At 45.6% G+C, this 25,854-nt stretch overlaps 1 protein-coding gene across 2 annotated transcripts in view; it reads right to left on the bottom strand.

The window, feature by feature from the left end:
- Positions 1-25,854, bottom strand: part of SHISAL2A (shisa like 2A) — a 105,161-nt gene that overhangs the window by 13,362 nt on the left and 65,945 nt on the right. The window contains exon 4 of one of the 2 annotated variants that reach the window (XM_030207043.1): positions 539-581. The exons of the other annotated variant lie outside the window; for it this stretch is intronic. The gene's annotated coding sequence lies outside the window, so the exon portion shown is untranslated. Of the gene's footprint in view, positions 1-538; positions 582-25,854 lie in introns of those variants that run through there. 2 annotated transcript variants of the gene reach the window in all.

The raw sequence follows: 25,854 nt of genomic DNA, 5'->3' as shown, positions 1-25,854 counted from the left end.
CTGGAAGGGCAGAGAAAGGAAGTGCCAAACAGATGCTGCAGTGTGTGCGCATTAATTTCTTTTTATTTTACAGCCAAAATCTCAAGTAAACAAATTCTGAAGAATACAGAACAACCCCACCAATCAACAACCAAAAAGCAGAGATGGGACGCTGTGGAATTGGGAAGCTGAGTCATCAACAGCCCGAGAGAAAGAATCTCAAACGCTGGGGATATCATTGGTGTCTCAGCCCAGGACAGTACACAAGCCACTGAATGCAGTGACTTGAGTGTGAAGAGTGTGCTGTGTTGAAAAGGTTTTTTTTTTCTTCAGTTGTCCTTGGATACTAATCAGCTGAGATACACTGAACAATCCTCATTCTTTTTTTTTTTTTTTAAATCTTTTTTTTATTAATTAATAAACAGTTTTTCAATACAAACCTTAGCTCAGGCTAACAGTACACTCTAGTCTTTATTGCATTAAAGATCCAACAAGCCTCCCCCCTCCCACCCCCCCTCAGGATATTGAAGAATCCTCATTCAAAGAAGAAATCTGTGCTCTCGAAAGCCCACCGGCAGTATCGTCTCTGGATATTTCTTGCCCTGGTTTAATAAAAAGGTATGAAAGCGAAAGAAAAGCAGTAAAAATAGAACAACAAATCCTGGAAAAATAGAGGCAATGCTACCATGTTATATGAGGGATGTAAGCCAACAGGACAGAAAGGAGAACAATTTCAAGAGATTTTGACAAGAGACTTTCATATAGTATAGGGCCATCTATGGACAAATTAACTCGACAATCTGTCTGACCCATAAGAATTCGACTGCATTTCAAAAGTATTTTAACAGTTCCGTAGATCAGTTCAAACTTCAATTGCCAAGATATCTAAAGAACCAAATTTTTAAAAAAGAAGTTCATTATAAGTGGACAGATAAAAAAAAGAAACTTCCAGAATTCCACATTACTTCAAGAAGCCAGTCACCAGATGGAACCTCGATAAAACGCTGAAGACTAAAAATTCAGCTTCAGCCCATTATATATATCTGCGCACACGCAAACCCACCTGTGGTCATACTTATGCAAAGACTATGTTGAGACAGTATCATTAGGCTTACACCTTCTACACCCTCGACTTATAAAGCTGATTTGAGCAAATGGAAGCTGCTTTCCCATCTCTCTTACAGTTTTTATTTTTGAGCTTGCCTCTGGTGCTCGAACTATAACCTAAGATCAGGAGATTACCATGGCAGAGCTTGGACTGTCAATATGAATGAGAAAAAGTACGTTACCAAATGTTTTTTCATTACTGCATCTGCTCCTTAAGGGCCATTTCACTAAGCTGCAGTAAAAGGGGAGCTAGCGGTGGTGGGTTTTGCTGCATGCCAGGGCCCCTCTTACCGCAAGTGGGTGAAAATAGACAAAAACGAAACGGCCTTGCAGTAAATTCGCACCTGACGTGCAGCCATTTCAGGAGAGGAGCATTCACCGCTACCCACTGAGGTGGAGGTAAGGGCTTCTGCGCTAACCCAGTGTTAACTGGGCAGTATGTGACACCGTCCAGGTAACCCCGTGCAGAAATATTTTTTTTAATATATCCACTAGCGCCGGAAATGGTGTGTGCTACGGGTGGAACTACCGCCGGCACCCGCGTTGTGCCAGCGGCAACCCTTCAGTAAAAGTACGTTAAGTGTTGGCATACTGGGACAGACCGAAGGTCCACCAAGCTCAGTATCCTGTTTCCAACAGTGGCCAATCCAGGTCACAAGTACCTGGCAAGATCCCAAAACAGTACAATACATTTTATGCTGCTTATCCCAGAAATAAGTAGTGGATTTTCCCAAGTCCATTTTAATAGTGGCTTATGGACTTTTCTTTTAGGAAGCTATCCAAACATTTTTTTAAACCCCGCTAAGCTAACTGCTTTTTACCACATTCTCTGGCAACAAATTCCAGAGTTTAATTACACGTTGAGTGAAGAAATATGTTCTCCAAGATAATAATTAGCGCCAACAATTCTGCCAATCGTAATTTAAAACCCTGAAGTCATTATTCTTGGGAATTTCCCAAGCTCTGAGCACTACAGAGACAACATTGAGGACAAGAGGCCTAGGCATCACTCAGCAGCGACACCTACCAAATGATAAACCGGGATACTGAGGAAACCAGTTTGTCCTTCAGCCTGAAGACTGCTCCTGTGACGCCCGAGCTGGGACAAGACAAAAAAAGGATATAATAAAAGACCATGCCTCTCTGCTGGGATCTCACCTTCATTTCATTTCATATACCCATCTACCACCTGCACAAAATAACATTTTAGTTGTATTCCCAGACATATAATTGCATTTCTCTACACTGAGCTGTATAGGTATTAATTGCTGGGATCCTCTATGCACCCAAAATATGCAGTGACACGATGCTGCAATATAAATGGAGTTTCCCATGGTTCTCCTGCAAATTCTTTAATGCCTTGCTGTGGTTTAAAAAAACACACACACATACACCACCAGCTGAGGTGTTTCACCTATGTTATAAAAATACTAGCAAAACTGAATGTTTGTTTCCTCTAAAAAAAAAATGTTTTTCAAGAAGGGGGTCAATGCTACATCACTTCATTTTTGATGATAACAGCCGAAATGCGATTCAGAGACATCACAGTACTGACCTATCAATCCAAGACTCTTAGTACCTATCACTACCTCTGTGAACTTAACACTGACACAAAACAGGTGACACTATTGTGGGCCCAATGTAACTGAATCTGAGCCGAAGAGCAGTTTCTAGTTCTGACAACTGCCTGCGCTGCATGTTTCTCTCCGGCTTTCTTTGAATCAGCTGGCAGTGTTGGGGCGTGGGAGAAAGCTCCGCTCAATCTTTAAAGAGCTATGATCGAGCACGGGAGCAAGCTCTGCCCGCTACTTAATGACACAAGACGCCACAGTTATAGCTCAAAATCTCAGAGAGAGAAGAGATGTTTCTCTTCACCCCTCCCCCCTTATAGTTCAACATCTTCTCTCTCCTTCTCCAACCACCACTCGTAGCCAAACATTTTCCTTCTCTCTCTCATCCCTCCATTTGTCTCTTCTTTCCCTCCCCCATCAGTATGGCTGCTCCTGTTTTCTCTCTTCTTTACCCCTTAGTCAGCATCCCCCCTCTATACCCCCTTCTTCTTCCCTGCATACTATCTTTCCCACTTTATCTCCTCCCCCCCTACCATTCTTTTCCTTCCCCCATAGCTAGCACCTCTCCATTTCATATCCAGAATCTTGCTTTCATTCTTCTCCTTGTCTCCATTTACTCCATCTTCCCTATCTAGCATTTCTTCTTCTCTCCCCCCACCAATGGTCCAGCATTTCTCCTTCTCCTCACGCCTCCCTCCACCGATGGTCCAGGATTTCTCCTTCCTCCCACTCAATGGCCCAGCATTTGTCCTTTTCTCCCCCTTCTCCTGCCAATGGTCTAGCATTTCTCCTTCTCTCTTCCCACAAATGGTCCAACAATTCTCCTTCTCTCCTCCCCCCCCCCCCCCAAAAAAAATGGTCCAGCATGTCTCCTCCTCCTCCACCTATAGTCCAACATTTCTCCTTTCCTCCTTCCCCACAAAATGGTCTAGTATTTCTCCTTTTCTCCTCCCCCTAAATCAATAGTCCAGCATTTGTCCTTCTCCCCCAACATCAATAATCCAGCATTTGTCCTTTTATCTGCTTCTGTGCCCCTCCCATATCAATAGTCCAGCATTTATTCTTCTCCCCCCCCCCCACACACACATCAATAGTACAGCATTTGTCCTTTTCTCTGCCCCCATATCAATAATCCAGTATTTGTCCTTCTCTCTCCCCCCCCCCCCCCACATCAATAGCCTAGCATTTCTCCTTCTCCCTCCCACACAAATCAATAGTACAGCATTTGGGTGGTGGATGCTTGGAATGCCCTCCCGCGGGAGGTGGTGGAGAGGAAAATGGTAACGGAATTCAAACATGCGTGGGATAAACATAAAGGAATCCTGTTCAGAAGGAAGGGATCCTCAGGAGCTTAGCCTTGAATGGGTGGCAGAGACGGTTGGGAGACGGGGCTAGTGCTGGGCAGACTTATACGGTCTGTGCCAGAGCCGGTGGTGGGAGGCGGGGCTGGTGGTTGGGAGGCGGAGATAGTGCTGGGCAGACTTATACGGTCTGTGCCAGAGCCGGTGGTGGGAGGCGGGGCTGGTGGTTGGGAGGCGGAGATAGTGCTGGGCAGACTTATACGGTCTGTGCCAGAGCCGGTGGTGGGAGGCGGGGCTGGTGGTTGGGAGGCAGAGATAGTGCTGGGCAGACTTATACGGTCTGTGCCAGAGCCGGTGGTGGGAGGCGGGGCTGGTGGTTGGGAGGCGGAGATAGTGCTGGGCAGACTTATACGGTCTGTGCCAGAGCCGGTGGTGGGAGGCGGGGCTGGTGGTTGGGAGGCGGAGATAGTGCTGGGCAGACTTATACGGTCTGTGCCAGAGCCGGTGGTGGGAGGCGGGGCTGGTGGTTGGGAGGCGGGGATAGTACTGGGCGGACTTATACAGTCTGTGCCCTGAAAAAGACAGGTACAAATCAAGGTAAGGTATACACAAAAAACTAGCACATATGAGTTTATCTTGTTGGGCAGACTGGATGGACCGTGCAGGTCTTTTTCTGCCGTCATCTACAATGTTACTATGTTACTTTTCTCTGCCCCCATATCAATAATCCAGTATTTGTCCTTCTCTCCCCCCCCCCCCACATCAATAGCCTAGCATTTCTCCTTCTCCCTCCCACACACCAGTATTCCAGTATTTGTCCTTCTCCCCCCGCGCGCCAAAATTCCAGCATTTGTCCTTTCCCCATCACATCAATATACCACCATTTGTCCTTTTCTCCCACACCAATAGTCCAGCATTTGTCCTTCTCCCCCCTCAATGGTCCAGCATTCCTCCGTCTCTCCCTCCCCCATGACCAAGCAGTTCTCCTGCTCCTCCCTCCAGCAATAGCCCAGCATTTCTCCTCCTCCCCCATGAACAGTCCAGCACTTCTTCTTTCCTCCCCGCCAAATGGTCCAGTATTTCTCCTTTTCTTCTCCCCCCCACATCAATAGTCCAGCATTTGTCCTTTTCTGTTCTGTTACATGAGTCTTCCATTCTGCAACTACCGGACTGGTTCAGTGCGAATTACAATACATCAAAGAAAACTGACCACAATATTCAATAAATAAACATATTTGTTGAATAAAAGAGTTTTAAGTGCTTTCCGGACCTCCCAACCATTTCAGAGTACCTACCCGGCTATATTAAGGCAACGAATTCCATACTGAAGCTACTTGATAGTACAGAGAAGAATCAAAATATCTCCGCAATTTAATCTGCCTTGCTGAAGGAAAAGCTAATAACATCTGATTTTGAGTTCTATGAGCAAGGCCTTGTTGCAATAATATATATATTTTTTTTTACATTTGTACCCCGCGCTTTCCCACTCATGGCAGGCTCAATGCGGCAGGCAATGGAGGGTTAAGTGACTTGCCCAAAGTCACAAGGAGCTGCCTGTGCTGGGAATCGAACTCAGTTCCTCAGTTCCCCAGGACCAAAGTCCACCACCCTAACCACTAGGCCACTCTTCCACTGTTGCTACTATTTGAGATTCTACATGGAATGTTGCTGCTATTCCACTAGCAACATTCCATGTGGAAGTCGGCCCTTCCAGATCACCAATGTGGCCACACAGGCTTCTGCTTCAGTGAGTCTGACGTCCTGCACATATGTGCAGGACGTCAGACTCACAGAAACAGAAGCCTGCGCAGCCTTCTACATGGAATGTTACTAGTGGAATAGCAACAATCCATGTAGAATCTCCAATAGTAGCAACATTCCATGTAGAATCTCCAATAGTATCTATTTTATTTTTGTTACATTTGTACCCTGCGCTTTCCCACTCATGGCAGGCTCAATGCGGCTTACATGGGGCAATGGAGGGTTAAGTGACTTTGCCCAGAGTCACAAGGAGCTGCCTGTGCCTGAAGTGGGTATCAAACTCAGTTCCTCAGTTCCCCAGGACCAAAGTCCACCACCCTAACCACTAGGCCACTCCTCCACTCGCCAAGTATAATGGAGTATCACCATTCATAATTTTGAAAATAATAGTACAAAGTTTAAACTGCACCATGGCATTTACACAGAGCCAATGCAATTTTTTTTTTCAAAAACAGAGTGATTGAATCAAACCTATATGCTGAATAAATAAGCTGTACTACTATGTTCTGTATAAATTGTAATCGCTTATCAGATTTTTAGAACATCCAAGGTACATCACATTGTAATAATCTATTCTGAACAGGATCAAGGCCTGAGCTAATAGTCTAAACTACATAGGCTCAAAGTGCTTGCGAATCATCTTCAGTTTCTTCAGCATACAAAAAGACCTTTTTATTAATAAATTTACATGGGAAGTAAAAGTCAAATGGTTATCTACTTCCATCCCCAATATCCCGGTACAGGATTTGAAGGTGAAAATATCTGTCCTTGTAAAATGCTGAGGAAGCTGTGGAAAGTCTTCTGGACCCAACCTGAAGAACTCATCCAGTATTTCTCCTTCACTCCCCCCCCCCCCCCCCCCCCCCCATGGTCCAGCATTTTCCCTTTGTCCCCTCCCCAGCCACTGATCCAACATCTCCTTTTGCCTCTTAGCACCCCACCCCCCCAACATGCTCTGCTCGCATAGATTTCACAGCCTTTTGTCTGCTGCCTCCTGCCTAAGCAGAGACAGGAAGCAGGGTTGCCAGATGGGCGGTTTTTCCGCAACCCATCGCGGGAAACTTTTGCCCGCGGTGGGTTGCGGTTTTTTGGGCTGGTTTTTTTTTTTCCGTGCGGGTTTTGGGCGGTTTTTCGGCAGGCGGGGGTGGGGCTAATGGCGACAGAGGCGGGGTTTGGTGACGTATTGGGCGGGGCGATGACGATGGGGGCGAGGCTGATGACGGTGGGGGCGGAGGTGATGACGGCGGGGCGGGGGTGATGACGGAAGGGGCGGGGGTGATGACGTCGGGGGTGGGGTGTGTGCGGTTTTTGGGCTGTTTTGGGTGGGAATTTTTTTTTTTTATATGGCAACACTGACAGGAAGTTGTATCAGACAGAAGGCTGTTGGGTCGGCAGAGCAGCACATGTGAATCGCTGCTGGAAACCTGTTGAAGAAAAAAACTTTTAAAAGGCACATTGGTGGGGGAGGAGGGTGGAGGCAAAGGGAAAATGCCGTATTGCTGGCTAGGGGAAGGGGGCGGGTGGGACAAGTGGAAGCTTGACCTGGAAGGGGGGGAGAGAACGCTGGGGTGGTGATGTCACTTCCGGAGCTACAAGTAGTGCTGGAATGCTGTTCCAGCACAGATTAAGCCTTGTTCAGAATCAAATTTATGTTTCACGACTGCCAGAATATGTTCCGCTGCTCGCGTTTTACTTCACTTTCTATTCCTCTCTGTTGTCCTTTTATTTATATTCACACTCTTTCCTTGTCCAAATCTACTTTGTTCCCCCAAATCCTCTCTTCATTGAGCTTCTTTGGATTTTCAAGGCTTGATTCTACATGTTTGTGTAAATCACATGTTAATAAGTTTTATCTACTGAATAAAATCAGAAGTTATTATAATCACTATCCATGATGATATCTGTGAGCTAGATTCTTTTTTTCTTTCTTTTTTTTTTTAGAGGAATCTCCCTAAAATATGCTCCTTTCCTGCTGATCATTTAAATGACTGAGTTCATAGGAGCCAACTTTTCAAAATGATTGGGGATGCTGAATTTTTCTTTTTTTTTTTTTACAGGTGGTGCATTCCCCCTCCCCCTTCCTCCCCCCCCCCCCCCGAGTTCCAGGCCCCCCTCTCCTCCCAGGCCGCCTCCCTCCCTCTCCTCCGAGTTCCAGGCCCCCCTCCCTCCCTCTCCCGTGAATTCCAGGCCCCTCCCTCTCCTCAGAGTGCCAGCCCGACCTCTTTTCCCACAGCAGTCCTTCGCCTGCCCCTCGCCTTCCTGCGTGCCGCCAAGAATTTAAAAGTCATCTTAATTTTACCTCGGGGTCCCGGCGGGGCGACAGCAGTGAAAGGCGAGCAGGCTCGGCGCATCAGCCTTCCTTTTCTCTCAGCTCTGGTCCCGCCCTCATTTCCTGTTTCCGCAAGGGTGGGACCAGAGCTGAAAGAGAAGGAAGGCTGAAGCACCGAGCCTGCTCGCATTTCACTGCTGCCACCCGCCGGGACCCCAAGGTAAGAATTATGATGACTTTTAAATTCTGGGCGGCACGTAGGAAGGCGAGGGGCAGGCGGAGGACTGTTGAGGGAGAAGAGGGCGGGCAGGTCAGGCTGGCTGGGAACTTCCGTTCTGGCGGATCAAATATTGGGGGTGCTTGAGCACCCACAGCATCCATGGAGTCGGCGCCTATGACTGAGTTTAAGGCTTACCAGGATAGAAAAATAAAGGCCAGACGACAAAGGTAGAAAAAAATTATTTTATTTTCTATTTATTAATTAGAATATGTCAGTTATTGGAATGTTTCTGCCAGAACTGGTTTTAGATACGGCTGGGGCCTGCAAGAAAAACCTCACTCATTGGCCTTCAATCTCCAGCATAGCAGTAGTAAATCTCCAGCTTTGGGATGAGCCACCCTTGGCGTCTCCGATTTCAAAGTCTAAGGACAGAAAGGGAGCTGTCACGATTGTGGCTGTGACCCCTCCCAGACTTACTTTGTTTCTGGGGGCCAGCTTCTGTGCTGGCTTCTGTTTCTTCTGTCTGTCCTTTCTGAGCTAGCTCTGTCTGTGTGTGTTGGCTGCTTCCAGCAGCATGGCTCTAATTGCTTCACTATACTGCACCTGTGTGTGTTGCCTGAGTTAGCTCTGTCTCTGTATGCTGGCTGCTCCCAGCATAGCTCTAATTGCTTCACTATACTGCAGCTGTGTGGGTTAAGCCTCTCTGTGTTGCAGTATGCTGACTGCCTGTGTCTGATAGTGGTGACATCATCAGGCAGGGCCTTGATAAGAAAGTGGTGTTCTTCCCTTCAGGGCCTTTGCAACGTTTGCTTTAGGTAGGGTGGGTGCAGTGTGCACTTCTGACTTTGTGTCTAGCTTCCCTGCTTGCATTTGCTTTAGGTCCAGGTCAGTGTTGGTGCAGTGTGCACTGGTGACTTATGTGTTTAGCTTCCCTGCTTTTTCCTTGTGGCTCCCCTGCTTTCCATTTTGGTGCTGTTAGAAGCACTTCTGTTTTGCTGTTAGAGGTACTTCTGGTTTTGGTGCTGTTGGAAGCACTTCTGCTTACTGCAGTTAGAGGTACTTCTGGGTGTGGTGCTGTTAGAAGCACTTCTGTTAGTGTAGTGCTTAGGAGCACTTCTGGTTGTGTAGTGCTTAGTAGCACTTCTGTTGGTTTGGTGCTTAGGAAGCACCTTTGGTAGTTTAGTGCTGTGGAGCCCTGCTGTAGCTTGGTGCTTAGGAGCACCTGTGTTAGTTTATGTGTTTTGCTTCCCTGCTTTCTCCGTGTGGCTCCTCTGTTTCCCCTTGGTTAGTTTAGTGCTGTGGGGCACTGCTGTAGTTCAGTGCATAGGTGCACTGTGTTAGGAGCACTTCTGTTAGTTTAGTGCTTAGGAGCACTTCTGTTAGTAGTGCTTAGGAATTCTTCTGTTGGTTTACTGTTAGGAGCACCCCTGTTAGTTTAGGGCGTTGGAGCACTTCTGTTTCCAGCTTGTTCTAGTATCCTGGTCCCGGGGTTATCCTGTATCTGGTAAGTCCTGCCGGCTGCTCGAACCCAGGAGCTCAACTCCTAGGGGGGATAGTGGCTAAGTGCAGGTGAAGCAGTGCGGACCAGTCCAGGGTACTCCAGTCCGGTGGGTTCCAGTCCAGTGTGTTCCAGTCCAGTGTGTTCCGGTCCAGTGGGTTCCGGTCCGTGTGTTCCGGCTCACTGGGCAGCGCCTGCATGTGCCGGTGTGCTAGCCCAGTGTTGGTTGGTGGGTTTTGCCTGCTGCTGTCGCTCCTCGTCAGCAGCCCAAGGGCTCACGTTTGCTCCAGAGCCCGTCCCCGCGGGCTCTGAACCTGAGAACCTGACAGGCGCATAAAGAGGCTTCCAACAGAGCTCATCTTCATTCATATCAAGGTAACCAAGAAATGTTTAACATCCAATCTGCACTCCCAGCCAATAAAGTGACAAACTCCTAATAAAAGCATAATAATCCAAACCTAGGTTACTCCCAAAGCAATCCAGGACATTTTCCCAACAACAAACTGCATCTCTAATACTTTAGGACCAAATGGAACAATGCTTTATAATAATAAAGTCTTCTATTGTTGAAATTCAGGCGTATGTCTGCTTTAACTTGGAGTACTTAAAAAATATCCATTGAGTTCAGGAAGCTGTTTTCTGTGATAATAGCTATGCACTCTACACATGTCCCCAAACCCTGAAGCTAAGCAGAGAATTTCTCTCTACCAAATTTCAAACTTCCTTATACCTGAAGGTGACCCAGGGCCTACCTCCTATAAGACATTATAGCATAAAGAGGAACCAGGGGCTACATTTTTTTCTTAAGAAAACAATTTCAAAAAAATATTTAAACCCGATTTCAATTTTAATATTTTTTTAAATTACCAATTTTCTATCCATCCAGATTAAATCCAGTGCTTTATTCTAATGAGAGAGGAGACAATTTGTAAGATGGTCAGGATTGAGAGGACTGGAACCAACAACGTTAGAAGGCCAAGATCCAAGAAGCTGCACAGAAGTCATAGGAGAAAAAGAGCCCAGGAAAAACCATGGGACATTTATTGTCTGGCTCCCAGTCATTCTCAGAAGGCCCCAGTGGTTCACAACAGTGTGAACCCTGACTGGTGGCAGTATATAAGGAAAGCAATACCCCCCACCCCCCCCAAGATTCTATATATGGTGCCCCAATTGCATGCTATTCTGAGATGTGCGCACAACTAAATTGGCTAACAATCCAATTAGCGCAAATTAGGTGCAATTAGTGGTGCTAATTGGCAACAATTTAGATTTCCACATGCATGTTGCTAGCGCTATTTTATAAAGATCTGTGCGCATATTTTCAAAAGGGGGCGTGGCCAGGGAGGAGCATGGTTAGATCAGGGGCATTCACTGAAGATGCACACAGCAGTGACGTAGCTATGTGGGGCCAGAGGGGCCTGGGCCCTCATAGATTTGGCCCTGGACCCCCCCTGCCGACGACCCTCTCGACCCCCCTCCCACCGCCAACCCTCCCCCGCCGTGGGCTACCTTGGCTGGTGGGGGACCCCAATCCCCGCCAGCCGAGGAGGTCCTCTTCTTCCCGCGAAGGCTTCGTTCTGTTTCTGACGTCCTGCACGTCTGGCTACGCCCCTGGCGCACAGTATTACAGAATACCAGAGATCTGCACCTAACTTACATGCCAGAATTTACACCAATTTTCAGTTGGTGTAAATCCTTGCACCCAAATTTTGATGTGGAAATCGGCTCTAAACGCTATTCTATAAACGGTGCGCAACTCAGAACACCGTTTAAAGAATAGCACTCTGTGCAGATTTTTTCAGTGAATCTAGACCTCCACACCCCTTGGTGGGTAAAATACGGTCTTGGGATATGCTGTCCTGAACTTCCTGCTCCAGTATCAGTGTTCCACATCTTTTTTCAGGGTTCCTAATCCACAGGACCAGTCCATCCATTAGGCAAGACTAGGTAGTCACCCAAGGCAGCACCTTCATAGGGGCACCAAAGAGCAGCCGCAGTCAAAGCAAAACAATAAATCTCTAACAGCCACACAAACCTAAAACCACCATAGTAACATAGTAGATGACGGCAGAAAAAGACCTGCACGGTCCATCCAGTCTGCCCAACAAGACAACTCATATGTGCTACTTTTTGTGTATACCCTACTTTGATTTGTACCTGTGCTCTTCAGGGCACAAACCGTATAAGTCTGCCCAGCACTATCCCCGCCTCCCAACCACCAGTCCCGCCTCCCACCACCGGCTCTGGCACAGACTGTATAAGTCTGCCCAGCACTATCCCCGCCTCCCAACCACCAGCCCCGCCTCCCACCACCGGTTCTGGTACAGACCGTATAAGTCTGCCCAGCACTATCCCCACCTCCCAACCACCAGCCCCGCCTCCCACCACCGGTTCTGGTACAGACCGTATAAGTCTGCCCAGCACTATCCCCGCCTCCCACCACCAGCTCTAGCACAGACCATATAAGTCAACCATCGGTGCATACTTTAACCTACTCTTTCATAAGATGATTGATGATGATCAGGATAGTGAGTTTAATTATCCCTGCCATTGGTGTTGTGTATCCTTGAAAAAGTGGACTTTGTATTTCAGATGTCTAAACTGATGGTGATAAGGCATTGGCATTTAGTTACATTTTATAAAATATGGCGTAGCTATGAAACATGGCGGACTCCTCGGACCAGGTGTCTTAAATGTAGATGGCACCACTGCAGTTAGGGGGGGGTGTTGGGAGGGTTTTTTTTTGTTCTTGTTGGTATGACTATTTGTATATGCGGTTATTGTATTTGTATTTGCTTATTTTCACAACAATAAAAAGAGAAATTTAAAAAAAAAATCAAAGCCTTGAGGGGCTGCAGGATAGGGGCCAGAAATTAAATTTGGGGAAGGGGTAACAGGGCCAGTCTTAGCAATTGCAGGGCCCTGTGTAGACCAGTTCAGTGGGCCCCTCCCCGCCCCCGCCACCATAAGCCATAATTTATCAGTTTGACAGGAGGTTTAGAGCTCTCAGAACCCCACCCCATACCTTGACATGCATCCACCACGTTTCAGTAGAAAGCGGCAGAGACTTTCCTATCCCGTCGGCTGCTGAGCCCAGAGAGCCTCCTTGCTGCTGCGTCCTGCCCTTGCGGAAGCAGGAAGTGACATCAAAAGGGGGTGGGACGCAGCAGCAAGGAGGATCTATATGAAAATCGCTGCCGCTACCTGATGCTCTCTACTGAAATGTGGATGCACATTAAGGTACGGAGCAGGGAGGTGTTCCAAGACAGGACGACAGACATGCCAGAGATGCGAGGCCCCTAGGAGCGCGAGGCTATGTGCAACCGCCCCTGTCGCCCCTGCCTAAGACCGACCCTGGGGGGTAAGGCTAAAGGTTCACTTAGGGCACCCACTATCCTGCTCCAACACTACAGCTGCCTACCTAGAAGCTTTCCACACTCCTGATTTTACTGGGACCCCCTTTCTATCCTTTCCTCTTCAAAGAAGACCTCTGCTCAACTCATCACCTTAGCCCTTGTCGATGTTCAGCCTCTCCAGATGCTCCCTTCTCTTGCACCTCATCTGCATCTACCAGTGACCTGACAGAGAGGCACTTAGGAGTCCTTCAAAGCACGCTGCTAAAAGCGAAAAACCTTCCAATACTTTGCTAATATGAAAAAAAATTCTGAATGATTTTTTTTCCAACAGACATACATATTATTAGGACAGATTAAAGGCCTCTTAGTATATCCACTTATGATTTTATAATAAGAGAGCTCCATGCACAAGCTCTTCAGATTTGAGTGAGCCATGAAGAGGGGAAACAGTAGGTTTTTTTTTTTTTCTCTCTCTCGACTGCTTTTCTCATTTTTTCTTCCGCTGGGAAAATAAACGTACAATATACAAAAGCAATAATACCACACATTAGAATTAAATGGTGCACTGAAAGAACACAACTCTCTGTCTCCATTTGCCATTAATGCATCAAAGCACACATCAACCTATTGGTTTCCAATTCTTAACGAAAGTACAAAGGTCTAGGAGTGGAGGAGTGGCCTAGTGGTTAGGGTGGTGGACTTTGGTCCTGGGGAACTGAGGAACTGAGTTTGATTCCCACTTCAGGCACAGGCAGCTCCTTGTGACTCTGGGCAAGTCACTTAACCCTCCATTGCCCCATGTAAGCCGCATTGAGCCTGCCATGAGTGGGAAAGTGCAGGGTACAAATGTAACAAAAATAAAATAGATACTATTGGAGATTCTACATGGAATGTTGCTACTATTGGAGATTCTAGATGGAATATTGCTAATCCACTAGCAACATTCCATGTAGAAGGCTGCGCAGGCTTCTGTTTCTGTGAGTCTGACGTCCTGCACGTAGGACGTCAGACTCACAGAAGCAGAAGCCTGCGCGGCCACATTGGTGATTTGCAAGGGCCGACTTCTACATGGAATGTTGGAACATTCCATGTAGAATCTCAAATAGTAGCAACAGTGGAGGAGTGGCCTAGTGGTGGACTTTGGTCCTGAGGAACTGAGTTCAATTCCCACTTCAGGCACAGGCAGCTCCTTGTGACTCTGGGCAAGTCACTTAACCCTCCATTGCCCCAGGTACAAATAAGTACCTGTATATAATGTGTAAGCCGCATTGAGCCTGCCATGAGTGGGAAAGCGCGGGGTACAAATGTAACAAAAAAAAAAAGGTACACAAATTGTTTGCCTGAAACTATTTATGTATTCCCCGGGTTTTAAAAAGCCCAAATTGTAAGTACTGCTTCCAGACTAAAGAGAACAAGGGAATGACACTTCTTGTTAGGGGTGTCTGTACTTAGAAAGTCTAGCAATGAGGTGAAAGATCCAAATACATCTACAGTATAGTGCTCTGAAAAAGTTTTTATATCGCTGTGCACATTTCACACTCTGCTGTCAAAAAAACCATACAATTCAAAATGAATTAAGTAGGAATTTGTTTCACTGATCTACGCAATCGCACACCCTAAAGGAGGGGTTTGAGTAACAGAAGGAAAATGAAGAAATCTCTGGTTAAAGTAATTTTGAAAAAAAAACCCAGATATGGCTGAGGTAAAGAGACGTGGAGGGGCATTTTCGATATGACGTCTAAGTCCATCTTTGGACGTTTTGCTAAAAACATCCAACATTCAAGTTTAGAACATAGCCATTTTCAAAACAGAAAAACTTCTCGTTTTTTCCCCGATAATGTCTATTTGCTAGATGTTTTTATGCTCTGTGCATTTATCTTTTTGGTCCATTTTCAAAGAAAAAACGTCCAAGTGCAAAACGCACAAAATCAAGCCATTGGGATGTAGGAGAAGCCAGCATTCTTAGTAGACTGGTCTCCCAGACATCCCAGGGGGGCAATGGGGCACCCTAGGGGGCACTGCAGTGGACTTCAAATAAATGCTCCCAGGTACACAGCTCACCATTGCTCCCTTATCTTGCCTGCCCAAAATCCACTATCCCCAACTGTACACCACTACAATAGCCCTAATGGGTGAAGGAGACACCTATATGTGGGTACAGTGGGTTTCTATTGAGTTTGAGGGCTCACAGTTTCCACCACAAGTATAACAGGTAGGGGGAGGTTAGTCTTGGGTCCACCTGCCTGCAGTTCACTGCACTTACCACTAGACTACTCCAGAGACCTGCATGCTGCTGTAATAGACCTGAGTATAACATCTGAGGCTGGTGGGAGGGGGGGGGGGGGGGGTTAGTGACCACTGAGGAGTAAGGGGTGGAAACGCATCTCCAACATTCTGAAGCTGACTGCATGGCTGAGGCATTCCTGCTCTCTGTATCCATCTCCTGAATTGACATCACGTACTTCCGGGTTCGTCACAAGCAGAAGTGACCAACCACACGAGGTTTCTCAGCTTCAGAATGTTGGAGGTGCATTCTATTAAATAGGATTGGTCAGTTCCTTGAAGCACAGCCAGAGCTCAGCGTCCTGCACAGTAACAATCAGACACCAGAGAGAGGGGAGGGGGCTGACACCAGAGGGAGGGAGGGAGGGAGGGGGCCTGACACCAGAGAGGGGGGGGGAGGTATCTCTGTCACACACACACACTCTCTCTCTCTCACAGTCAATGTCTTTCTCTCACTCTCACACACTGTCTCTCTCACACACTCTATGTCTCACACTGTATCACATTCACTCTCTCTGTGTCACACAGTCACTCACACACTCTCTTGGTCTCATACACTCAGTCTCACAGAGAGTCTGTGTCTCACACACACTCTCTCTCTTGCACACACAGTATCTGTGTGAAACACACTCTCTCTCTCTCACACACACACTGTGTCTCACATACGCACTTGCACACACTCTCATTCTCACACACACACACTCTCTCTCTCACAGACACACTCGCACCCAGACTCACTCTCTTTCTCTCACACACACACACTCGCACATTCACTCTCTCACACACAGTCACTCTCACATACACTCTCAAACATACACACTCCGAGGAAAACCTTGCTAGCGCCAGTTTCATTTGTGTCAGAAACGGGCCTTTTTTACTAGTTCGTTAATAAAACAGGTCTAGACCAAAATGTCCAACTTATAGCCCGGGATGTTTTGTTTTGTTCCATTATGGCAGAAAAAATGTCCAACTGTTAGGAATGCCTAGATCCCGCCCTTAACACGCCCCCTTGTGATCTGAACATACTTCTGATGGACTTCATAGAAAAACATCTAAAAATTGGTTTTGAAAATACCAATTTGGAAGTTTTTGACCACTTTTTGAACGTTTTTCTCTTTTGAAAATGAGCCCCATAGGAAACATTATAGCTTACATATTCTGTGCAACTTAAACGTATTTGAAGATTGTTACATCAGTGAGTTAGGTCAAAGATGAACAGCAGAGTGGGCTGGATATGTAAATTACTCACTGTAAGGAAAGGCAAACTAATGATCAAAATGTACACACTTTGGGGATGATTAGCTATTAAAGTTGATGAATAAAAGTTGGGGTTAATAAAGTACCTAACACACAAAGTACACATACTAAATGAAGGTAACTGAAGCATGTCAGGAGGTTAGGGAAAAGTCCTCACCTGAATACAATTAGGGTAGGCTATCCAGGACCTACCTGGGGTTTGGGAGTCATTAGACATGCAATAATATAGAGATTCTGTATAAGATCTGTCTCTTGACTAAACTGCAGGTCACAGACTCCAGGGGGCTGGCATTAGAAAGAGTCAGGGGCATAGCCAGACCTCAAAGTAGGGGGAGTCCAAAGTGAGGGGGTACATTTTGGCCTGCCCCCCCTCCCCCACAACACCATATAACTTGGCTAGCAGGGGTCCCCAACCCCCATCAGCTGAAGCATTTCTCTAGCAAAGCTTTTCTTACATTGTCTGCCCTGCTTTCAAATTGAGCATGTGCAAAGTGTTGCATAGGCTCAGTTTCACTAAAACCAAACATGCACACAATGAGAGGGAAGCAGGGCAAGCAATGTAAGGAGAGCAGTGCTAGAGAAACACTTAAGCTGGCAGGGGTTGGGGACCTCCACCAGCCAAACCAGGGGCCCTGGATCCATTTTGGAGGGCCCAGGACCCCATGGCCACCTCATAGCTACGCCACTGGAGACAGCCAGACTCACAAAAGGCTAAGACCTGTGTAGCTGGCAGGGAAGTAATCCCTGGAGGTTCCTCCTGACCAGTCTACTAGAAAGAAAGGCCCAGTAGCACTATCAGACCATGGAAGAATGCCTGGTGCTTGGAATCCAGCAACAGAACACAACCAGAACTCACTCAGGGCAAGGTGGGAGGCCTTCAGGAGCACAATCGGTGTCTGAGGCCCAGCAGCAGAAAAGCTCCTGGCAGCACAACTGGCACTCGGTGGAGGCAATAGGCTTCTAGGAGCCCAGTTGGTGCTTGGAACTCAGCAGAGTAGCACAGCTGGCACTTGTGGCCCGGCAGCGGCCCCTGGAAGTGCAATCGGCTCTCTAGAGCTAACCGGGCATATTCAGTGGCATGTATATATAGCCCTGCTGGAAATGTCCAGTTAGCACCCAACCTGAAACTGGCTATTTTGGGGCATACCAGGGGCAGAGTCAGCACTTAACCAGCCAACGTGGAACAGGACCACATATAAGTCAATCCTATCTTCATGTGTTTCACCATAGCCTGTTAAGTGCTGAATATCACACTTAACCAGCTATATTTTTACCGCTCTCAGATATCTGGAAATTCAGTGCTGGAACCTATACGTGGCCTGGCCCTGATAACGCTGGCGGCAGTCAGCAAAATGCTGATCACTGCCAGCTGAATATCGGGTTACGGATTTTTTTTTTTTAAGTTTTGCAATGTGGGTATGAGAAGAACTGGTGGGAAGCATTCATTATTTTTTGGTTCTTAATCTCAAGAAGAAAACATTTAAAAGGTCATTTATAATAATACAAAGAAAGTAAGAAACAAATGCAAATATAAAAAAAGAACATTTGCTGGACCTCGGAGCCAAGATTATATAACATGCTGAGTGTACCAGACAATTTGTTTGAAATCTCAGCATGATGTACGAGTGCTCAATTTAACTCAACTTGTGCGTCACCTTTTTTTTTTTTAATTGCTTGCAAAGCTGGCAATTCATTTGGTTTTCTCATACAGATTCTTATATTTATAAAACAAACATTTCACCCTGCTAACTTTACCCCTATAGAAAAGCATGGTGGTGGTAGCATTATATTTTGGGGATGCTTTGTAGCAGCCGGGGCAAGGAAGCCTGTGATGAGACAGGGAAAGATATATGGGTGCAAAGGAAAAACTTGTTCAAATCTGTCAAGGACCTGGGAGTGGGGAGAAGATTCTTCTCAGCAGGACAAAGATTCCAAGCACAAAGGAAAAAGCAACAATGGAGTGGCTCAGCAAGAAGGAAGTGAATGTCCTCAAGTGGCCCAGGCAAAACCCAGACCTGAATCCAATAGAAGATCTGTGATTAAGACTCAAAGAAAGCTGTCTAAAGATAATCCCTCAGCATATTTTGCCAAGAAAAATGGTCACATAGGCCCCATCATTCTATCATTTTAGCACCTAAATATAAGGATGTTTTTTTTAAATCTTGGACAAAAACATGCAACTAACTGAATTTCTCTAAACCTTTCTTTGCACATGCAATCTCGTATAAAATGGGAAAACAAACCATTAACTATATTGAAGACCAAAAGAATATAAATGTCATCGTCCTAACCACCAGAACTTATCAAGTTAAATCAAATTCGAACACGTCATCACCATGGAATACAGACTGCAGTGTACCCCAAGGATCACCACTATCACCGATCCTCTTCAACCTAATGATGACCCCACTAGCCACATCCTTATCCAACCAAGGACTCAACCCCTACATATACGCAGATGATGTCATGATATACATCCCCTTCAAACACGACCCAACAGAAATCACCAACGAAACCAAACTCAGCTCGCAAATCATAAACTCATGGGCGGATGCATTCCAACTAAAACTAAATGCAGAAAAAACACACTGTCTCATCCTCACATCCCAATACAACACGAACAAACCCAACATTATAAACACCCCAGACTACACCTTCCCTGTTTTTGACAGCCTAAAAATTCTCGGAGTTACCATCAACCGAAACCTCACGCTGGAAACCCAATCGAAAACTACAACAAGGAAAATGTTCCAATCAATGTGGAAACTCAAACGAATAAAACCTTTCTTCCCGAGGGCAACATTCCGCAACTTGGTACAATCAATGGTACTAAGCCACCTAGACTATCGTAATGCAATCTATGCGGGATGCAAAGAACAAATCATAAAGAAACTCCAAACTGCTCAAAACACCGCAGCCAGACTTATTTTTGGAAAAACGAAATACGAAAATGCCAAACCTCTACGCGAAAAACTACATTGGCTTCCGATCAAAGAACGTATTGCCTTTAAAATCTGTATTCTAGTTCATAAAATCATCTACGGCGAGACCCGGGGATACATGACAGACCTCACTGCCTTACCTGCCAGAAACACTACAAAATCAACACTCACATACTTAAACCTCCATCACCCAAGCCGCAAAGGACTTAAATATAAATCAACCTATGCATCCAGCTTCTCCTTTATAAGCATGCAACTATGGAACGCACTCCCAAACACCATGAAAACAACGCATGACCTATCAAACTTTCGGAAATCACTAAAAACTAACTTATTCAAAAAGGCATACCCTAAAGACCCAACTTAAATGCCTCTATCCTGCAACACAACGAAACTAATACTCGAACTGGACACTACTCAATCCTTCCTCCTTATTCCCGAACGTGTCTGTCACACATAAACATACTACAATGTCACTCTGTATCTGTCATACCGGAACTGGCGATCGCCACCATGGTTACTACGTAAGCCACATTGAGCCTGCAAATAGATGGGAAAATGTGGGATACAAATGCAATAAATAAATACATGCATCACTAAAACTCAATTCATGACATTATGAGGCTCATTTTCAAATCACGTGGAGGTGTATTTTCAAAACATTTGGACTTACACAGTTACATAGGGGCCCCTTTTACAAAGGCGTGGGAGGGCTAACGCGCGGGTAACGTGCACCCAATCGGCATTACCGCCAGGGTAGCTCGTGCACCCAGCGGTAATTCTGATTTTGGCACGCGCCGAATCCCGCAGTAGAAAATAATTAATTTTCTATTTTCTACCGTGGGGGGGGGGGGGGGGGGGCTTTCCCAGCAGTAACCAGCAGCACGCTCACGTTGGCACACGTTGCATGGTTATTGTGTGGGTAACGTGTGAGCCCTTACCACTAGGTCAATGGGTGGCAGAAGGACTCAGGATATAAATAAGCAAGCGCTAGTTTTAATATTAGCGCAGGCTCATTTCCCGGCCCTTTAAAAATTAGCCTTTTTCCCAGCCACGGTAAAAAAAAATGGCCCAGCGCGTGCCTAAAAGATGCGTTCACACTACCACGGCTTTATAAAAGGACCCCATAGTAACCTAAGAAACTTCGTAGGTCTGAAGCACTTTGAAGATGAGCACCATTGTGCAGTGGTGTACCAAGGGGGGGGGGGGGGGGTGGTGGGGACGTAACCTGTTCCGGGGCAGAGAGGGAGCATGGAAACGAACGAAGCTGACTGGCGCGCAGCACCCTCCTAGCGGCGTGCACCCGGGGGGGGGGTTCTTTCACTGGGGTGGGGGGGGTGTCCTTTCACCAGAGGGGGTTGCGCTGCACCGGGGGGGGCAGGGCGCATCGGCGATAAGCCCCGGGTGTCAGTCCCCCTAGGAACGTCACTGCCATTGTGTCTGATTGGCTCCAATATACTGTAATTGATTGTGTCCCTATACACCAGAGAAGAGGGTGACCAGCAGTCTCTTCTTCCCAGGCTTAGACAAAATAACATTAAAAAAAAAAAAACAATTCTGTACAGTTTATGTGATTGAATGCTGGAGCAGGGACACATTTTGCCCTTTAAGATCTTCTTTAATGAGATTAGTTGACTTGACCGCATGTTTTGAGTGGAAGAGGATATGCAAAACTGAGTGTATGTGTTATCATTCAAAAAAAAAAACACAAAAAAAAAGTAACCTGATGCAATTCTTCTTCAGGCATGTGAAATATGACTCCAGGCTGATAATAGTTACAAAAGGGTCTTCCACCACATATTGAGTCAATGGATATGGAGACTTATGCATTAGGATTATACTTAGGTATTAATCCGCAAAAAAATCTTTTCCGGAGATTCGAAGGTGGTAGAACGAGAGGGCATGAAATGAGATTGAAGGGGGGCAGACTAAAAAAAGATGTCAGGAAGTATTTTTTCACGGAGAGGGTGGTGGACGCTTAGAATGCCCTCCCGCGGGAGGTGGTGGAGATGAAAACGGTAACGGAATTCAAACATGCGTGGGATGTGCATAAAGGAATCCTGTTCAGAAGGAATGGATCCTCAGGACCTTAGCCGAGATTGGGTGGCAGAGCCAGTGGTAGGAGGCGGGGCTGGTGGTTGGGAGGCGGGGATAGTGCTGGGCAGACTTATTCGGTCTGTACCAGAGCCGGTGATGGGAGACGGGACTGGTGGTTGGGAGGCGGGAAATACTGCTGGGCAGACTTATACGGTCTGTGCCCTGAAAAAGACAGGTACAAATTCAAGATATGAGTTTATCTTGGGCAGACTAGTTGGACCATGCAGGTCTTTTTCTGCCGTCATCTACTATGTTACTATGTTATGCAAGCAAGACATTTGTGGGTTTTTATTCTTAATTGCTTTTTGAATATTTCTATAATTGTTCATTCGCATTGAAAGCTTAGCGTCTACTATGTAGATCATCAAAACAAGTTCCTATTTTGATACATTTTCAATTCTGATTTTTTCTACACAGCAGAAAATGTACCAGTGTATGAAGACTTATACCATGGTTATTCCCCCATCCAAAAACACAAAAAGTAGTCTCAAAGATGCCTTGATCACAGAGACAAAAAGAAAAAGATCGATTTTATTTACTGACTCTTAGTGAAGAGTCAAGTATATGCTAGTAGCAAAGGCAGGATCCTCCTTCACACTGTTTCATTTAAAGTAAGAAGTCACACAACTGCTTGGAACCAGAGGCGTAGCTAGGTGAGTCACCAGGGAAGCAGCTGCTCCCCAAACAGAATTTCAACGGTGACGGCGCCTATTTTTCACGTGATCTGTCGTGTTTAAAATACAAACCAGCGCCATCAGCAGTCCGCGCCCTCAACCTGGCTATGCTTCTGCTTGGAACCAAATCATGAGGATTACACATTTCATGGATTTCTGAAGCAGAAGTAATTTATTTATTTGTTTGTTGCATTTGTACCCCCCATTTTCCCACCTATTTGCAGGTTCAATGTGGCTTACATAGTACCGTCAGAGGCGTTTGCCCAGTCGGTGGATAACAAATACAAAGTGGAATAGTGATCGTATGAGGTATAAGTGGACAGTCGGAATGGATGAAGATTGTGTGTTGTCCTGTTCGATCATAGATTATGCATAGAAAATTCTACTGAAGACACAACTAGGTGATCGCCAAGGGCCAAATTATATAAATAGCTCCTTGAAAATCAGCACTGAAAAACCACACGCTTAGCGCGATCCTATAAACTATGCCTAAAGTTACACGTAGTTTATAGAATATGCGCATGTGCCCTAAAATTTAGGCGCACCCATTTAGGCCACCTAAAACCAAGCCTAAATACCTGCATCTAAGTTAGGCACAGATCGAGTGTATTCTTTGTTTTTTTTTATTATTGCAATTTAAACAAATCTAAGATGTGAAGGAAACATAGCAATGAAATAAGGATACTAGGCACACGCCAATATTTATTTATTTATTTATTTATTGCATTGGTATCCCACATTTTCCCACCTATTGGTAGGTTCAATGTGGCTTACATAGAACAATGGGGTGGTACAGGGTACGAGTGGAGCTAACAATTCGAGAGATACAGCAGGTCAGTAGAGGTCTCTGGCAGAGGAATGGGGTTAGTCAGAGACCTTAGGAGATTACAGTTTGGTTTACATGATTCATTATAGGGACTTTACAAGGAGCATTGAAAGGAATATAATATGACTAATTAGGTTAAATATTTGAGTGGGGTTGGGTGTTCTTCGGTAGTCAGTGGATGAGAAGAGCATGAGTAACATAGTAACATAGTAGATGACGGCAGAAAAAGACCTGCACGGTCCATCCAGTCTGCCCAACAAGATAAACTCATATGTGCTACTTTTTGTGTATACCTTACCTTGATTTGTACCTGTCCTTTTCAGGGCACAGACCGTATAAGTCTGCCCAGCACTTATCCCCGCCTCCCAACCACCAGTTCTGGCACAGACCATATAAGTCTGCCCAGCACTATCCCTGCCTCCCAACCACCAGTCCCGCCTCCCACTACCGGCTCTACCACCCAATCTCGGCTAAGCTCCTTAGGATCCATTCCTTCTGAACAGGATTCCTTTATGTTTATCCCACGCATGTTTGAATTCCGTTACCGTTTTCCTCTCCACCATCTCCCACGGGAGGGCATTCCAAGCATCCACTACTCTCTCTGTGAAAAAATACTTCCTGACATTTTTCTTGAGTTTGCCCCCCTTCAATCTCATTTCATGTCCTCTCGTTCTACCGCCTTCGTATCTCCGGAAAAGGTTCGTTTGCGGATTAATACCTTTCAAATATTTGAACGTCTGTATCATATCACCCCTGTTTCTCCTTTCCTCCAGAGTATACATGTTCAGGTCAGCAAGTCTCTCCTCATACGTCTTGTAACGCAAATCACATACGATTCTCATAGCTTTTCTTTGCACCGCTTCAATTCTTTTTACATTCTTAGCAAGATATGGGTTGTAGGATAGCGAGTTGAGAGGTGCTTGGGTCCTGGTTGGTTGCTGTAGACTTGTGTCTTTTCCGTTCCATCTGTTAGATTTAAGGGTAGATCTGAAAAGGTTGTTGGTTGTTTAGGTTGTTGGTTGTTTATATAAGGCAATAATTAACTTACATACAGTCAACTTATGAGGAGATATAAGAGGAAAATAAGATAACTGTGTCACATCAGGCACTGGGATCCATATTCTACAAAACGCAGAGGCAAAGTAGCGCACTTCAGAAAAGAAAACATTCAGGGGCCCTTGTACTAAGGTATGTAGGCGCCTACGCGCATACAACGTGCATCAAATTGGAATTACCGCCCGGCTACCATGTGCCCCAGGCGGTAATTCCATTTTTGATGTGTGTCCAAAACACGCAGTAGAATGGTGCTTACTCGGCAGAAATTGGCAGTGTACATGTGCTAACGATTACCACCCGGTTAATGCGCGAGACCTTACTGCTAACTTAATGGATGGCGATAAGGTCTCAGGCCGAAAATAGCCGCGTGCTGGTTTTAATTTTACCGCACGTCTATTTTCAGGCCCCCACCCCAAAAAAAGGCCTTTTTTGCAGGTGCACTGAAAAATGGACCTGCGTGCATCCAAAACACGCGCCTACCCTAGTGCAGGCCATTTTTCGGCGTGCCTTAGTAAAAGGACCCCTCAATCCAAATCATGAATAACTGCCCTAACTGGCGAGCTAGACATAGGTCTCTTCTCACTAAGGAAAGCTGAGTGCTGTGTTAAAAAAAAAAAAAAAGATATTGTACTAATTTCCATTTGATAACACATTTGCAAGAGTATTTCAAAAAGAAGAGACCTCCCAACTGGAGCACTGCTGGTTTAAGAAGAAGGAAATTCTTCCTTCTCCTTTGAGTCTCTTTACTGAAATCAGGAAAAATCCTGACTTGACAACCCAAGAAGGGAACATCTCTTTTTTAAAAAGAAAAGTTTTAATAACCATTCACGATTGGCTGGCAAAGCCAGTGCAACAATCATAGTAGCCAAGGAAACAGCCTCCGAGTCCGAAGTCTCCAATAATTGAGATACATTTAATAAATCAGTCTCAGTATCAGGGGCAAAACCCATAACCTGGGCATCCTTCACAAATTCCTTCTTAGCCAGTGGAAGATAACAAATACGTGTTAGTAGAGGCATTGAATCTTGTGAAACCTGAAGAACTTCTTTTAAATATAGTGTAGTGTAGTAAATTTAAAACAAATCAGAGAAAATGTTTCTTCACCCAACACATAATTAAACTCTGGAATTCGCTGCTGGAGAACGTGGTGAAGGCGGTTAGCTTGGCAGAGTTTAAAAAGGGGTTAGACGGTTTCTTACAGGACAAGTCCATAAACCGCTACTAAATGGACTTGGGAAAAATCCACAATTCCGGGAACAACATGTATAGAATGTTTGTACGTTTGGGAAGCTTGCCAGGTGCCCTTGACCTGGATTGGCCCTTGTCGTGGACAGGATGCTGGGCTCGATGGACCCTTGGTCTTTTCCCAGTGTGGCATTACTTATGTAACATATCTCTGGCAGGAGCAAAGGACTGTAGGCATGCTCATGAGAGGTACTTATCAGATAACATGATAGATAGCAATGTTATAAACTTGGGCCAAGGGGTGTACCTTGGTAATCAGACTGACTAGCTAACTTAGCAGTGCTGGAAAAGAAACCAAAACCACAAATGAAATATATATTATTTATTATAGAGAAAAATATATAGAGAAATAATTCAGTGGCAAATTGCAAAGCAAAATACAAGAACTTGCTATAAAAATAGATTATATATA

Source organism: Microcaecilia unicolor, chromosome 6, assembly GCF_901765095.1.
Source record: "Microcaecilia unicolor chromosome 6, aMicUni1.1, whole genome shotgun sequence".
Lineage (NCBI taxonomy): Eukaryota > Metazoa > Chordata > Amphibia > Gymnophiona > Siphonopidae > Microcaecilia > Microcaecilia unicolor.
The sequence above is the reverse complement of the archived record's forward strand: the minus strand, read 5'-3'. Positions and strand labels throughout refer to the sequence as shown.